General features: G+C 49.3%; 1 protein-coding gene across 1 annotated transcript in view; it reads right to left on the bottom strand.

Annotated features, from left to right (window-relative positions):
- si:ch211-113e8.11 (translation initiation factor IF-2) overlaps positions 1–13,461 on the bottom strand; it is a 53,274-nt gene that overhangs the window by 7,183 nt on the left and 32,630 nt on the right. The window lies entirely within an intron of this gene.

The following is a 13,461-nucleotide window of genomic DNA, read 5'->3' as shown; positions in this document are numbered from 1 at the left end:
AGCTTTGACTGTCCTATGGATTCAGATCCCAAGATACCTCTGATCCTCCACACGGCCAAGAGTCTTACCATTATTACTGTATTCTGCCATCATATTTAACCTACCAAAATGAACCACTTCACACTTATCTGGGTTGAACTCCATCTGCCAATTCACAGCCCAGTTCTGCATCCTATCAATGTCCCACTGTAACCTCTGACAGCTCTCTGCATTATCCACAACACCTCCAAACTTTGCGTCATCAGCAAATTTACTAACCCATCCCTCCACTTCCTCATCCAGGTCATTTATAAAAATCACAAGGAGTAGGGGTCCTAGAACAGATCCCTGAGGCACACCACCAGTCACCGGCCTCCATGCAGAAAATGACCCGTCTTCTGTGGGCAAACCAGTTCTGGATCCACAAAGCAATGTCCCCTTGAATCCCATGCCTCCTTATTTTCTCAACAAGCCTTGCATGGGGTACCTTACCAAATGCCTTGCTGAAATCCATATACACTACATCTACGGTTCTACCTCCATCAATGTGTTTAGTCACATTCTCAAAAGATTCAACCAGGCTCATAAGGCACGACCTGCCTTTGACAAAGCCATGCTGACTATTCCTAATAATATTTTCCCTCTCCAAATGTTCATAAATCCTGCCCCTCAGGATCTTCTCCATCAACTTCCCAACCACTGAAGTAAGACTCACTGGTCTACGATTTCCTGGCCATCCCTGCTCTCTCTCTTGAATAAGGGAACAACAGCCACAACCCTCCAATCCTCCAGAACCTTATTAATGTATTAATGATGCAAAGATCATTGCCAGGGGATTAGCAATCTCCTCCCTTGCTTCCCACAGTCACCTAGGAAACATCTCGACTTATCCAACCTGATGCCCTCCAAAAGCCCCAGTACACCCTCTTCCTTAATATGTACATTCTCAAGCTTTTCACTTGACTGCAAGTCATCCCTGCAATCGCCGAGATCCTTTTCCGTAGTGAACACTGAAGCAAAGTATTCATTAAGTACCTCTGCTATTCTCCCCAGGCCCATACACACTTATTCACTGTCGCACTTCATTGGTCCTACTCTCTCATATCTTATCCATTTGCTTTTCACATACTTGTATAATGCCTTGTTGTTTTCCTTAATCCTGGCCCTTTCCGGCTCTCCTAATTTCATTCTTAAGATCCTTCCTGCTAGCTTCATAATCTTCTAGATTCCTATCATTATCTGGGTTTTTGAACCTTTCATAAGCTCTTCTTTTCTTGACTAGATTTCCAACAACCTTTGTACACCACGGATCTTGTACGCTACCATCCTTTCCCTGTCTCACTGGAACCTATCAGGGCAGAACCCCACGCAAATATCCCCTGAACATTTGCCACATTTCTTCTGTACGTTTCCCTGAGAACATCTGTTTCCAATTTATGCTTCCAACTTCCTGCCTGATATTTCCCCTTACTCCAATTTTACGTTTCCCTAACTTGTCTGTACCTATCCCTCTCCAATGCTATGGTAAAGGAGATAGAATTGTGATCACGGTCTCCAAAATGCTCTCTCAGTGAGAGATCTGACACCTGACCAGGTTCATTTCCCAATACCAAATCAAGTACAGCCTCTCCTCTTGTAGGCTGATCTACATATTGTGTCAGGAAACCTTCCTGAACACACCTAACAAACTCCACCCCATCTGAACCCCTTGCTCTAGGGAGATGCCAATCAATACTTGAGAAATTAAAACCTGCTTGCACGACAACAAGGTGTTTTTATTATTCCTTTCCAGAATCTGGCTTGCTATCTCCACTTTGATGTCCCTATTACTATCAGGTGGTCTATAAAAACACCCAGTAGGGTTACTGACCCCTTCCCATTCCTAACTTCCACCCACGGAGACTCCGTAGGGAACCCCTCCATGACTACCTCCTTACCTGCAGCCGTGACACTGCCTCTGATCGAAAGAGGTGCCACGCCCCCACCTCTTTTGCCTCCCTCCCTGTCCTTTCTGAAACACCTAAAGTCAGGCACTTGAAGGGGCCATTCGTGCCCCTGCGTCATCCAAGTCTCTGTGATACCCTCCACATCACAGCTCTAGGGGCATTACAGGGGAGTTACTAACATGTGTGAAGCATTGGCTGGACGGCAGAAAGCAGAGAGTGGGAATAAAGGGATCCTATTCCGGCTGGCTGCCGGTTACCAGTGGAGTTCCACAGGGGTCGGAGTTGGGACCGCTGATTTTCACAATGTATGTGATTTGGACGATAGGATTAATGGATTTGCTGATGATACAAAGATAGGTGGAGGAGTGGGTAGTACTGAGGAAACAGAGAGACAGAGAGATAGTTTAGGTGTCTGGGAAAAGAAGCGGCAAATGAAATACAACATTGGAAAGTGTATGATGAAGAAATAAACGGGCAGACTATTATTTAGACGGGGGGAGAATTCAAAATGCAGAGATGGACTTGTGAGTCCTTGTGCAAGATACCCTAAATGTCAACCTCCAGGTTGAGTTGGTGGTGAAGAAGGCGAATGCAATGTGGGCATTCATTTCTAGAGGTATAGCATATAAGAGCAGGGATGTGATGTTGAGGCTCGAAAAGGCAGTCGAGAAACCACACTTAGAGAATTGTGTGCAGTTTTGGGCTCCTTATTTTAGAAAGGATATGCTGACATTGGAGAGGGTTCAGAGAAGATTCACGAGAATGATTCCAGGAATGAAAGGGTTACTGTATGAGGAACGTCTGGCAGATCTTGTGCTGTATTCCCTGGAGTTCAGGAGAATGAGGGGGGATCTCAGAGAAATATTCTGAATGTTAAAAGGCCTGAACAGATTAGAGATGGCAAAGTTAGTTCCCATGATAGGGGAGTTTAGGACAATAGGGCACAACTTCAGGATTGAAGGAAATCTGTTTTGAACAAAAATGCGGATAAATTACTTTAGTCAGAGGGTGGTATATCTGTGGAGTTCGATGCCACGGGCGGCTGTGGAGGCCAAGTCATTGGGTGATTTTAATGCAGAGATGGATAGGTTCTTGATTAGCCAGGGCATCAAAGGGGATGGGGAGAAGGCAGGGGAGTGGGGATGACTGGAAGAATTCGATCAGCCATGATTGAGTGGCGGTACAGAATCAATGGGCCTACATCTGCCCCTGCATCATCTGCTCTTATGATTGTGGACTTCAGGAAGGGCAAGACGAAGGAACACATACCAATCCTCATAGAGGGATCAGAAGGGGAGAGAGTGAGCAGCTTCAAGTTCCTGGCTGTCAAGATCTCTGCAGATCTAACCTGGTTCCAACATATCGGTGCAGTTATGAAGGAGGCAAGTCTGCGGCTATATTTCATTAGGAGTTTGAAGAGATTTGTTATGTCAACAGATACACTCAAAAAACTTCTCTTGCTATACCGTGGAGAGCATTCTGACAGGCTGCATCACTGTCCGGTATGGAGGGGCTACTGCACAAGACTGCAGGAAGCTGCAGAAGGTTGTAAATCTAGTCGGCTCCATCTTGGGTACTAGCCTACAAAATACCCAGGACATCTTCAGGGAGCGGTGTCTCAGAAAGGCAGCGTCCATTATTAAGGACCCCCAGCACCCAGGACATTCTCCTTTCTCACTGTTACCATCAGGTAGGAGGTACAGAAGCCTGAAGACACACACTCAGCAATTCAGGAACAGCTTCTTCCCCTCTGCCATCCGTTTCCTCAATGGACATTGAATCCTTGGACACTTTTGAGAATATATATATTATTTCTGCATTTTGAATGATTTTTTTAATCCATTCAATATATCTAAACTGTAATTGATTTAATTCTTATTACTTTTCTTCTAGATTATGTATTGCATTGAACTGCCGCTGCTAAGTAAACAAATTTCATGACACCTGCCGATGATGAACCGGATTCTGATTGCAATCCCTCATCCTCCCACGAGGGGGCGACGGCAGTGGCTGAACAACCCTCTGATCGCTGCCTGTCTTGGGAAGGTGAGAGGAGAGCGGGGAGGGAGAAATTTAAAAGGGGACTTTGAAGGGGCCGCCTGGTGGTCCCCACCCGCAGGGCAGTGGGGAATCAGGAATGGACAGCCAGCAGAGGTGGAGGAGGCAATTGCAATTACCTTGAAAAGGTGTTTGCTCGGGTTCTCGGTGTACCACAGGCAGATGGAACCAACAGGCACTGCACGCTGGAGGAACTCAGCAGGCCAAGGGCAGCGTTGATGGAAAACAGTAAACCGTCGACGTTTAGGGCCGGGACCTTTTGGCAGAACTGGAGGGGAAAAAAGCTGACGAGTAGGTTTAAAAAGGAGGGTGGAAGGAAGAGACAGAGACACGAGGCGATAGGTGAAACTGGGAGGGGGAGGGATGAGGTAAGTAGTGGGAAAGTTCACCGGTGAAAGAGATAGTGCGCTGGAGAAGGGGGAGTCTGATAGGAGAGGACAGAACTCTGACAGGAGACCGAGGAAGTGATTGGTGAACGAGATACAGGGCTGGAGAAGGGGGAGTCTGATAGGAGAGGACAGAAGTCTGATAGGAGAGCTGGGAAGTAATTGTTGAACGAGATACAGGGCTGGAGAAGGGGGAGTCTGATAAGAGAGGACAGAAGTCTGATAGGAGAGCTGGGAAGTGGGTTGGTGAAAGATACAGGGCTGGAGAAGGGAGAGACTGATTGGAGAGGACAGAAGTCTGATAAGAGAGCAGGGAAGTTGGTGAACGAGATACAGGGCTGGAGAAGGGGCAGTCTGATAGGAGAGGACAGAACTCTGACAGGAGACCGAGGAAGTGATTGGTGAACGAGATACAGGGCTGGAGAAGGGGGAGTCTGATAGGAGAGGACAGAAGTCTGATAGGAGAGCTGGGAAGTAATTGTTGAACGAGATACAGGGCTGGAGAAGGGGGAGTCTGATAAGAGAGGACAGAAGTCTGATAGGAGAGCTGGGAAGTGGGTTGGTGAAAGATACAGGGCTGGAGAAGGGAGAGACTGATTGGAGAGGACAGAAGTCTGATAAGAGAGCAGGGAAGTTGGTGAACGAGATACAGGGCTGGAGAAGGGGGAGTCTGATAGGAGAGGACAGTAGTATGATAGAAGAGCTGGGAAGTGATTGGTGAACGAGATACAGGGCTGGAGAAGGAGGGAGTCTGATAGGAGAGGACAGAAGTCTGATAGGAGAGCTGGGAAGTGATTGGTGAATGAGATACAGGGCTGGAGAAGGTGGAGTCTGATAGGAGAGTACAGAAGTCTGATAGGAGATCTGGGAAGTGGGTTGGTGAAAGAGATACAGGGCTGGAGAAGGGAGAGTCTGATTGGAGAGGACAGAAGTCTGATAGGAGAGCTGGGAAGTGGGTTGGTGAAAGATACAGGGCTGGAGAAGGGAGAGTCTGATTGGAGAGGACAGAAGTCTGATAGCAGAGCTGGGAAGTGATTGGTGAATGAGATACAGGACTGGAGAAGGTCGAGTCTGATAGGAGAGGACAGAAGAATGATAGGAGAGCTGGGAAGTGATTGGTGAACGAGATACAGGGCTGGAGAAGGTGGAGTCTGATAGGAGAGGACAGAAGTAGGAATGGAGAGCTGGGAAGTGATTGGTGAATCAGATACAGGGCTGGAGAAGGGGGAGTCTGATAGGAGAGGACAGAAGTCTGATAGGAGAGCTGGGAAGTGGGCTGGTGAAAGATACAGGGCTGGAGAAGGGAGAGTCTGATTGGAGAGGACAGAAGTCTGATGGGAGAGCTGGGAAGTGATTGTTGAACGGGATACAGGACTGGAGAAGGGGGAGTCTGATAGGAGAGGAAAGAAGTCTGAAAGGAGAGCTGGGAAGTGATTGGTGAATGGGATACAGGACTCGAGAAGGGGGAGTCTGATAGGAGAGGACAGAAGTCTGATAGGAGAGCTGGGAAGTGAATGGTGAATGAGATACAGGACTGGAGAAGGTCGAGTCTGATAGGAGAGGACAGAAGAATGATAGGAGAGCTGGGAAGTGATTGGTGAATGAGGTACAGGAGTGGAGAAGGTGGAGTCTGATAGCAGAGGACAGAAGTCTGATAGGAGAGCTGGGAAGTGGGTTGGTGAAAGATACAGGGCTGGAGAAGGGAGAGTCTGATTGGAGAGGACAGAAGTCTGATAGCAGAGCTGGGAAGTGATTGGTGAATGATACAGGACTGGAGAAGGTCGAGTCTGATAGGAGAGGACAGAAGAATGATAGGAGAGCTGGGAAGTGATTGGTGAACGAGATACAGGGCTGGAGAAGGTGGAGTCTGAAAGGAGAGGACAGTAGTATGATAGAAGAGCTGGGAAGTGATTGGTGAACGAGATACAGGGCTGGAGAAGGAGGGAGTCTGATAGGAGAGGACAGAAGTCTGATAGGAGAGCTGGGAAGTGATTGGTGAATGAGATACAGGGCTGGAGAAGGTGGAGTCTGATAGGAGAGTACAGAAGTCTGATAGGAGATCTGGGAAGTGGGTTGGTGAAAGAGATACAGGGCTGGAGAAGGGAGAGTCTGATTGGAGAGGACAGAAGTCTGATAGGAGAGCTGGGAAGTGGGTTGGTGAAAGATACAGGGCTGGAGAAGGGAGAGTCTGATTGGAGAGGACAGAAGTCTGATAGCAGAGCTGGGAAGTGATTGGTGAATGAGATACAGGACTGGAGAAGGTCGAGTCTGATAGGAGAGGACAGAAGAATGATAGGAGAGCTGGGAAGTGATTGGTGAACGAGATACAGGGCTGGAGAAGGTGGAGTCTGATAGGAGAGGACAGAAGTAGGAATGGAGAGCTGGGAAGTGATTGGTGAATCAGATACAGGGCTGGAGAAGGGGGAGTCTGATAGGAGAGGACAGAAGTCTGATAGGAGAGCTGGGAAGTGGGCTGGTGAAAGATACAGGGCTGGAGAAGGGAGAGTCTGATTGGAGAGGACAGAAGTCTGATGGGAGAGCTGGGAAGTGATTGTTGAACGGGATACAGGACTGGAGAAGGGGGAGTCTGATAGGAGAGGAAAGAAGTCTGAAAGGAGAGCTGGGAAGTGATTGGTGAATGGGATACAGGACTCGAGAAGGGGGAGTCTGATAGGAGAGGACAGAAGAATGATAGGAGAGCTGGGAAGTGATTGGTGAATGAGGTACAGGAGTGGAGAAGGTGGAGTCTGATAGCAGAGGACAGAAGTCTGATAGGAGAGCTGGGAAGTGGGTTGGTGAAAGATACAGGGCTGGAGAAGGGAGAGTCTGATTGGAGAGGACAGAAGTCTGATAGCAGAGCTGGGAAGTGATTGGTGAATGATACAGGACTGGAGAAGGTCGAGTCTGATAGGAGAGGACAGAAGAATGATAGGAGAGCTGGGAAGTGATTGGTGAACGAGATACAGGGCTGGAGAAGGTGGAGTCTGAAAGGAGAGGACAGAAGTAGGAATGGAGAGCTGGGAAGTGATTGGTGAATCAGATACAGCACTGGAGAAGGGGGAGTCTGATAGCAGAGGACAGAAGTCTGATAGGAGAGCTGGGAAGTGGGCTGGTGAAAGATACAGGACTGGAGAAGGGAGAGTCTGATTGGGGAGGACAGAAGTCTGATAAGAGAGCTGGGAAGTTGGTGAACGAGATACAGGGCTGGAGAAGGGGGAGTCTGATAGGAGAGGACAGAAGTCTGATGGGAGAGCTGGGAAGTGATTGTTGAACGGGATACAGGACTGGAGAAGGGGGAGTCTGATAGGAGAGGACAGAAGTCTGAAAGGAGAGCTGGGAAGTGATTGGTGAATGGGATACAGGACTCGAGAAGGGGGAGTCTGATAGGAGAGGACAGAAGAATGATAGGAGAGCTGGGAAGTGATTGGTGAATGAGGTACAGGAGTGGAGAAGGTGGAGTCTGATAGCAGAGGACAGAAGTCTGATAGGAGAGCTGGGAAGTGGGTTGGTGAAAGATACAGGGCTGGAGAAGGGAGAGTCTGATTGGAGAGGACAGAAGTCTGATAGCAGAGCTGGGAAGTGATTGGTGAATGATACAGGACTGGAGAAGGTCGAGTCTGATAGGAGAGGACAGAAGAATGATAGGAGAGCTGGGAAGTGATTGGTGAACGAGATACAGGGCTGGAGAAGGTGGAGTCTGAAAGGAGAGGACAGAAGTAGGAATGGAGAGCTGGGAAGTGATTGGTGAATCAGATACAGCACTGGAGAAGGGGGAGTCTGATAGCAGAGGACAGAAGTCTGATAGGAGAGCTGGGAAGTGGGCTGGTGAAAGATACAGGACTGGAGAAGGGAGAGTCTGATTGGGGAGGACAGAAGTCTGATAAGAGAGCTGGGAAGTTGGTGAACGAGATACAGGGCTGGAGAAGGGGGAGTCTGATAGGAGAGGACAGAAGTCTGATGGGAGAGCTGGGAAGTGATTGTTGAACGGGATACAGGACTGGAGAAGGGGGAGTCTGATAGGAGAGGACAGAAGTCTGAAAGGAGAGCTGGGAAGTGATTGGTGAATGGGATACAGGACTCGAGAAGGGGGAGTCTGATAGGAGAGGACAGAAGTCTGATAGGAGAACTGGGAAGTGATTGGTGAATGAGATACAGGACTGGAGAAGGTCGAGTCTGATAGGAGAGGACAGAAGAATGATAGGAGAGCTGGGAAGTGATTGGTGAATGAGATACAGGACTGGAGAAGGGGGAGTCTGATAGCAGAGGACAGAAGTCTGATAGGAGAGCTGGGAAGTGGATTGGTGAAAAATACAAGGCTGGAGAAGGGAGAGTCTGATTGGAGAGGACAGAAGTTTGATAAGAGAGCTGGGAAGTAATTGGTGAATGAGATACATGGCTGGAGAAGGGGGAGTCTGATAAGAGAGGACAGAAGTCTGATAGGAGAGCTGGGAAGTGGCTTGGTGAAAGATACAGGGCTGGAGAATGGAGAGTCTGATTGGAGAGGACAGAAGTCTGATAGGAGAGCTGGGAAGTGATTGGTGAATGAGATACAGGACTGGAGAAGGTCGAGTCTGATAGGAGAGGACAGAAGAATGATAGGAGAGCTGGGAAGTGATTGGTGAACGAGATACAGGGCTGGAGAAGGTGGAGTCTGATAGGAGAGGACAGAAGTAGGAATGGAGAGCTGGGAAGTGATTGGTGAATCAGATACAGCACTGGAGAAGGGGGAGTCTGATAGCAGAGGACAGAAGTCTGATAGGAGAGCTGGGAAGTGATTGGTGAATGAGATACAGGGCTGGAGAAGGTGGAGTCTGATAGTAGAGGACAGAAGACTGATAGGAGAGCTGGGAAGTGATTGGTGAACGAGATACAGGGCTGGAGAAGGGAGAAGTCTGATAGGAGAGGACAGAAGTCTGATGGGAAAGCTGGGAAGTGATTGGTGAGTGGGATACAGGACTGGAGAAGGGGGTGTCTGATAGGAGAGGACAGACGTCTGATAGGAGAGCTAGGAAGTGGGTTGGTGAAAGATACAGGGCTGGAGAAGGGGGAGTGTGATAGGCGAAGACAGAAGTCTGATAGGAGAGGACAGAAGTCTGATACGAGAGCTGGGAAGTGATTGGTGAACGAGATACAGGGCTGGAGAAGGTGGAATCTGATAGGAGAGGACAGAAGTCTGATAGGAGAGCTGGGAAGTGATTGGTGAAAGAGATTCGGGGCTGGAGAAGGGGGTGTCTGATAGGAGAGGACAGAAGTCTGATGGGAGAGCTGGGAAGTGATTGTTGAATGGGATACAGGACTGGAGAAGGGGGAGTCTGATAGGAGAGGACAGAAGTCTCAAAGGAGAGCTGGGAAGTTGGTGTACGAGATACAGGGCTGGAGAAGGTGGAGTCTGATAGGAGAGGACAGAAGTAGGAATGGAGAGGACAGAAGTTGGAAAGGAGAGCTGGGAAGTGATTGGTGAATGAGATACAGGACTGGAGAAGGGGGAGTCTGATAGGAGAGGACAGTAGTCTGTTAGCTGGGAGGTAATTGGTGAACGGGATACAGGGCTGGAGAAGGGGGAGTCTGATAGGAGAGGACAGCAGTATGATAGAAGAGCTGGGAAGTGATTGGTGAACGAGATACAGGGCTGGAGAAGGGGGGAGTCTGATAGGAGAGGACAGAAGTCAATTGGAGAGCTGGGAAGTGATTGGTGAATGAGATACAGGGCTGGAGAAGGTGGAGTCTGATAGGAGAGGACAGAAGTCTGATAGGAGAGCTGGGAAGTGATTGTTGAATGGGATACAGGACTGGAGAAGGCGGAGACTGATTGGAGAGGACAGAAGTCTGAAAGGAGAGCTGGGAAGTTGGTGTACGAGATACAGGGCTGGAGAAAGTGGAGTCTGATAGGAGAGGACAGAAGTAGGAATGGAGAGCTGGGAAGTGATTGGTGAATGAGATACAGCACTGGAGAAGGGGGAGTCTGATAGCAGAGGACAGAAGTCTGATAGGAGAGCTGGGAAGTGGATTGGTGAAAGATACAGGGCTGGAGAAGGGAGAGTCTGATTGGAGAGGACAGAAGTCTGATAAGAGAGCTGGGAAGTAATTGGTGAATGCGATACAGGGCTGGAGAAGGGGGAGTCTGATTGGAGAGGACAGAAGTCTGATAAGAGAGCTGGGAAGTAATTGGTGAATGCGATACAGGGCTGGAGAAGGGAGAGTCTGATTGGAGAGGACAGAAGTCTGATAAGAGAGCTGGGAAGTAATTGGTGAATGAGATACAGGGCTGGAGAAGGGGGAGTCTGATAGGAGAGGACAGAAGTCTGATAAGAGAGCTGGGAAGTTGGTGAACGAGATACAGGGCTGGAGAAGGGGGAGTCTGATAGGAGAGGACAGAAGTCTGATAGCTGGGAAGTAATTGGTGAACGGGATACAGGGCTGGAGAAGGGGGAGTCTGAAAGGAGAGGACAGCAGTATGATAGAAGAGCTGGGAAGTGATTGGTGAACGAGATACAGGGCTGGAGAAGGGGGGAGTCTGATAGGAGAGGACAGAAGTCTGATAGGAGAGGACAGAAGTTGGAAAGGAGAGCTGGGAAGTGATTGTTGAATGGGATACAGGACTGGAGAAGGGGGAGTCTGATAGGAGAGGACAGAAGTCTCAAAGGAGAGCTGGGAAGTTGGTGTACGAGATACAGGGCTGGAGAAGGTGGAGTCTGATAGGAGAGGACAGAAGTAGGAATGGAGAGGACAGAAGTTGGAAAGGAGAGCTGGGAAGTGAATGAGATACAGGACTGGAGAAGGGGGAGTCTGATAGGAGAGGACAGTAGTCTGTTAGCTGGGAGGTAATTGGTGAACGGGATACAGGGCTGGAGAAGGGGGAGTCTGATAGGAGAGGACAGCAGTATGATAGAAGAGCTGGGAAGTGATTGGTGAACGAGATACAGGGCTGGAGAAGGGGGGAGTCTGATAGGAGAGGACAGAAGTCAATTGGAGAGCTGGGAAGTGATTGGTGAATGAGATACAGGGCTGGAGAAGGTGGAGTCTGATAGGAGAGGACAGAAGTCTGATAGGAGAGCTGGGAAGTGATTGTTGAATGGGATACAGGACTGGAGAAGGCGGAGACTGATTGGAGAGGACAGAAGTCTGAAAGGAGAGCTGGGAAGTTGGTGTACGAGATACAGGGCTGGAGAAAGTGGAGTCTGATAGGAGAGGACAGAAGTAGGAATGGAGAGCTGGGAAGTGATTGGTGAATGAGATACAGCACTGGAGAAGGGGGAGTCTGATAGGAGAGGACAGCAGTGTGATAGAAGAGCTGGGAAGTGATTGGTGAACGAGATACAGGGCTGGAGAAGGGGGAGTCTGATAGGAGAGGACAGAAGTCTGATAGGAGAGCTGGGAAGTGATTGGTGAAAGAGATTCGGGGCTGGAGAAGGGGGAGTCTGATAGGAGAGGACAGAAGTCTGATAGGAGAGCTGGGAAGTAATTGGTGAACGGGTTACAGGGCTGGAGAAGGGGGGAGTCCGATAGGAGAGGACAGAAGTCTGATAGGAGAGCTGGGAAGTGATTGGTGAATGAGATACAGGGCTGGAGAAGGGGGAGTCTGATAGGAGAGGACAGAAGTATGATAGGAGAGCTGGGAAGTGATTGGTGAACGAGATACAGCGCTGGAGAAGGGGGAGTCTGATAGGAGAGGACAGAAGTCTGATAGGAGAGCTGGGAAGTGATTGGTGAATGAGATACAGGGCTGGAGAAGGTGGAGTCTGATAGGAGAGTACAGAAGTCTGATAGGAGAGCTGGGAAGTGGGTTGGTGAAAGAGATACAGGGCTGAAGAAGGGGGAGTCTGATAGGAGAGGACAGAGGTCTGATGGGAGAGCTGGGAAGTGATTGTTGAACGGGATACAGGACTGGAGAAGGGGGAGTCTGATAGGAGAGGACAGAAGTCTGATTGGAGAGCTGGGAAGTGGGTTGGTGAAAGAGATACAGGGCTGGAGAAAGGAGAGTCTGTTTGGAGAGGACAGAAGTCTGATGGGAGAGCTGGGAAGTGATTGTTGAACGGGATACAGGACTGGAGAAGGGGGAGTCTGATAAGAGACGACAGAAGTCTGATAGGAGAGCTGGGAAGTGGGTTGGTGAAAGATACAGGGCTGGAGAAGGGAGAGTCTGATTGGAGAGGACAGAAGTCTGATAGGAGAGCTGGGAAGTGATTGGTGAATGAGATACAGGACTGGAGAAGGGGGAGTCTGATAGCAGAGGACAGAAGTCTGATAGGAGAGCTGGGAAGAGGATTGGTGAACGAGATACAGGGCTGGAGAAGGTGGAATCTGATAGGAGAGGACAGAATTTGGAAAGGAGAGCTGGGAAGTGATTGGTGAATGAGATACAGGACTGGAGAAGGGGGAGTCTGATAGGAGAGGACAGAAGTCTGATAGGAGAGCTGGGAAGTGATTGGTGAATGAGATACAGGACTGGAGAAGGTGAAGTCTGATAAGAGAGGACAGAAGTCTGATAGGAGAACTGGGAAGTGGGTTGGTGAAAGATACAGGGCTGGAGAAGGGGGAGTCTGATAGGAGAGGACAGAAGTCTGATAGGAGAGGACAGAAGTTGGAAAGTAGAGCTGGGAAGTAGGTTGGTGAAAGAGATACAGGGCTGGAGAAGGGAGAGTCTGATTGGAGAGGACAGAAGTCTGATGGGAGAGCTGGGAAGTGATTGTTGAACGGGATACAGGACTGCAGAAGGGGGAGTCTGATAGGAGAGGACAGAAGTCTGAAAGGAGAGCTGGGAAGTGATTGGTGAATGGGATACAGGACTGGAGAAGCGGGAGTCTGATAGGAAAGGACAGAAGTCTGAAAGGAGAGCTGGGAAGTGATTGGTGAAAGATATACAGGGCTGGAGAAGGGGGAGTGTCATAGGCGAAGACAGAAGTCTGATGGGAGAGGACAGAAGTCTGATAGGAGAGCTGGGAAGTGATTGGTGAATGAGATACAGGGCTGGAGAAGGGGGAGTCTGATAGGAGAGGACAGAAGTCTGTTAGCTGGGAAGAAATTGGTGAACGGGATACAGGGCTGGAGAAGGGGGAGTCTGATAGGAGAGGACAGCAGTGTGATAGAAGAGC

The sequence above is a fragment of the Hypanus sabinus genome, unplaced genomic scaffold (assembly GCF_030144855.1).
Source record: "Hypanus sabinus isolate sHypSab1 unplaced genomic scaffold, sHypSab1.hap1 scaffold_43, whole genome shotgun sequence".
In the NCBI taxonomy this organism is placed as follows: Eukaryota; Metazoa; Chordata; class Chondrichthyes; order Myliobatiformes; family Dasyatidae; genus Hypanus; species Hypanus sabinus.
The sequence above is the reverse complement of the archived record's forward strand: the minus strand, read 5'-3'. Positions and strand labels throughout refer to the sequence as shown.